The sequence below is a fragment of the Charadrius vociferus genome, unplaced genomic scaffold (genome assembly GCF_000708025.1).
Source record: "Charadrius vociferus isolate BGI_N301 unplaced genomic scaffold, ASM70802v2 scaffold481, whole genome shotgun sequence".
NCBI classification, from domain to species: domain Eukaryota; kingdom Metazoa; phylum Chordata; class Aves; order Charadriiformes; family Charadriidae; genus Charadrius; species Charadrius vociferus.
This window is the reverse complement of record NW_009646849.1, coordinates 69308-73444: the sequence shown is the minus strand read 5'-3', so window position 1 is coordinate 73444 and position 4137 is coordinate 69308.

Below are 4137 nucleotides of genomic sequence, written 5' to 3'. Positions count from 1 at the left end.
GAGGTTTTTTGTTTATTTTTGTTTGGGTTTTTTAGGGAGGTGGGGTTTTTAAAAAATTAATAAATAAATAAGTAAAGCCGTAACTGGTTTGTTTGGGTTTTTTTCTTGTTGGTTTTTTGTTTTGTTTTGTTTTAATAGATGAAGTAGAGGACAACTTTTGTTATAAAAGAAAAAAGTCTGCTAGTGATGGAATGTGGATGTTTTAGAAGGCAGTGTAGCCGTGGGCTAAACACAAAGGGGCTAATCATTTAGGAAGGCGTACATGGGATGAACTCAGGGTGGAGCAAGAAAGAGCTAAATTCACTGTCTGTCTGGGAGAATACAGCAGACAATTGATGGGATAAATGCAACTCCAAAATCTTATGGAGGAAGACCCAGAGGACTGGCACAGACCTTATCTAAATGGGAGGGAACCACGTGGCCAGGACTGTACCATTTCATGTGGAAAAGCATGCTATGCTGGCTGTCAAGCAAGAGAATTTAAGTTGCTTTCAACCCACAACAGTAAATCTACAGCTACCTTTGAGATGAAATCAGATAAATGGAACACGATGGGGTTGAGCTTGGAATGAATAATATATATTATTCATATATAGGAGAATAGGGTGGCCACTGGTAACAGTGGCACCAGACGTAGGAAGACACATTGAGGAGGAAATAATGACATAGAAAGAAATGGGGTGGACCCACCAAAAAGATGGACCCTGCAAATATTTAGGAAGTTTTTCTTAATGCTTAACCTAGATCATTGCTGTTGTGATTGAAGTTAATTGCTTATACTGTCTGTGATGTACATTGAGAATAATTTCTGATTTTCAACACTGTTTCTGAAAACTACGGTCTTACCACCTTCTTCGTCATTTTTCCTTCCTTTGGACTAGGCAAATAGGTTTAGTTGTTCTTTCCTTAAAAAATAACACTTTTTTCCTAAACATTTTGTTGCTAGCCTGATTTCTGATTATTTACATGTTGATACAGTGATGTTCAAACCGGGACACAGCATTTGAAATGAGGGTGAGTTGAGAAGCAGGATTATTTCATACTTCTTAAGAATAATATTCCTGTTCACATATCTTCTTTTCCTCTTTTTTTTTTTTTAAAAGATGATTAATAGAAGTGTCCACCGTATTGAGAGTGTTCAAAACTATTATACTCCTATTCCTCAATTATTTTCTTCAGAACTGTGCCTAGGTAGTTTATTCTTATGTTGTGCAACCTGTTATGATCTTTCCACTTCTTTTTTTTAAAATCATATCCTGTGCATTTCAGATTTCTTTAATTTTTGGGGAATACTTTGAATTATTTTTTTTTTTTTTTAATTTGGAGGGAAGGGTATGTGCTCTACAAAATTAATAAATTAGCTCTCTAATTGTTCTTCCAAATTACACAGAATAGCTACCAAGACCCGTCAAAGTTAACTCTGTGTATATAAACAGATAGGAAATAGTCATCTAGAAGGTAAAACAGGACGTAGCAAGGAATGAAATGCTATAGGGACTTCACGGGGTACAGAAATGCTAAAGATTTAAATCTTTAAAACTTTTGCATGTCCAAAAGTCACCCACCACTTTGTCACTGCTGCGTGCATAACTTCTCTCCCCAAATTTTAGGGACAAAAGTAAATTTAAATGTCAAGGTAGAGAATTACCACAATAGCACACTACTTGATGTCTTGCTGTGAGAAAAAGTGAATTCACAATGTATAGAGAACTATGAATTATTGTTAGGTATCCAATAATCTAGTTAATACAGAAAAGGCTCATTAATAAACAGTCAAAATTGTTATGCAAGCTAACTTACTAATATCTTCTGCCTTTTCCCTGGTGTTCTGCTCACTCTTCCAATTTCTCGCTGTGCCTTAAGACTGAGGGTTTCAGTCTTCCTTAAGAAGAACAGGGAAGGGTTTGTGGTGAAGCATACAGAAATCTTTACAGAAAGGAGGACAATGTTCCATGCAACAAGGGAACTGGGAGGAGTGAAGTGTTAATGCTTTCTTCCTCTTCAGTTTAACGTACGCTTGGGGTTATTTTATCCATTTTTTGGATATCATATTTACTGAACTACCAGTGGAAGGCAGACTGAATCTTTAACCTTCCACTTTGAAATCAATATAGTGTGCACATTAACTTGATTTTTTAATAACAATTAAGTTTTGTACTATATAAATATGCTTCAAAAGAAGACATAATATATGCTTCTGTGTAATCTCTCTATTGTCTAAAATAATAATTAACTTTTGTAGCAAATGTTATAATGCTCAGTATTTCCTTTTCCTTTGTTTCCTCTGCTTGTTTTTCAGTGTTTCTCCCCATGAACTATGAAAATAATATGAAAAATTCTCATTTGAGTGAAGCAGTTTAGACGATTGAGAAATATGATTAGTATTACTAATTAAAATACATAATTCCTGAAATGTTAGTTCCTTTTTTTAGTTTAGCATCAAACTATTCATACTCAATTCAAATTCATAAGTGGATCAAGGCTTTCAGGACTTCACAAAGAGGATTGAATTCTAAAGTTCAAAGGTATTGCTGACTACTTTGCAAATTCATGTTATAATTTAATAACTTGAAGTGTGGTCACTGTGGTGTGTAAGTGTTCTGCTGGAGGCTATGAAATAAGCAGCTTATTGACAATTTACCAATTATCTCTTTGGTTCAGAACTAGACAATTAAATTATGAACGGCTTTAGGCAACTTCATTGGGATACAATAGATAAAGCAAGGAACACAAATCTATAATACAAGGAATGATGAGATTAGAATCCATTAAGAACTGATAATTTGAAAGAGCTCATTTGTTTGCTTCAAATACTCTTAAAAACTTTATAAAAAGTATTGTCTTCTTTTTCCCTTAAGGGATAACTTACACCTATAAGTAACACTTACAGAGGAAAATATTTTGTTATGTTTTGAATAAAAGTCTCTTGCAAAAGTGTCTGTTTAAAGTACTTGCTTCATCATACTGTGCTCTAAAGCATTAAAACTTTATTCCTGGTTTTGTTAAAGAGATGGCAAATAAGTTAAAACAACTAAATTAGCTAAGCTGGAGGCTCTTCTGAGGCTCATTGAAAGTGCATCATTTTCTGCACTTAGCTACCTTTCTACTTCCATTTTTATTAGCTTGTAAAATAGTTCCTATTATTTCAAAACCTAGCAGAGGTTTGAATTTCATTTATGACATCATAAGCTAGCAGTCAGAGTTCAAATGAAATAGAAAGGCACCTTAACAAGCTACCTGCTTCAAGGAGAAAACCAAAATGGTAGCAATTGGGTCTCATGGCTGATGGCTGTAGCCCCTTTGAAAAAGGTCTGCAGCCTGTGGTGGTAGCTCTATACTGGTGGATGGAGGGGGACCAAAGATTTTAAGAAATCATCCTCACAGGCAAGCTTAGGAAGTGTGGGTTAGATGAATGGACAGTGGGGTGGATTGAGAACTGGCTGACAGATAGAGCCCAGAGGGTTGTGGTTAGTGGTGCAGTCTAGTTGGAGGTCAGTAACAAGTGGTGTCCCTCAGGGGTCAGAACTGGGCCCAGTCCTGTTCAATATATTCATCAATGACCTGGTTGAAGGGATAAAGTGTACCATCAGCAAGTTTGGTGATGACACAAAACTGGGAGGGGTGGCTGACACGCCAGAAGGCTGTGCCACTTTACAGCGTGACCAAGACAGGCTGGAGAGTTGGGCAGAGAGAAACCTTATGAAATTCAACAAGGGTAAGTGTAGGGTACTGCATCTGGGGAAGAATAACCCCATGCATCAGTACAGGTTGGGGGCTGACCTCCGGGAGAGCAGCTCTGTGGAAAGGGACCTGGGAGTCCTGGATGACCATGAGCCAGCAATGTGCCCTGGTGGCCAAGAAGGCAAATGGCACCCTGGGGTGCTTCAAGATGAGTGTGGCCAGCAGGTCGAGGGAGGTCATCCTTCCCCTCTACTCTGCCCTGGTGAGGCCACATCTGGAGTATTGTGTCCAGTTCTGGGCTTCCCAGTTCAAGAAAGACAGGGAACTGCTGGAGAGGGTCCAGCAAAGGGCTACAAAGATGATTAGGGGATTAGAACATCTCTCATATGAGGAAAGGCTGAGGGACTTGGGTCTCTTTAGTCTAGAGAAAAGAAGATTGAGGGGGGATCTTATTAA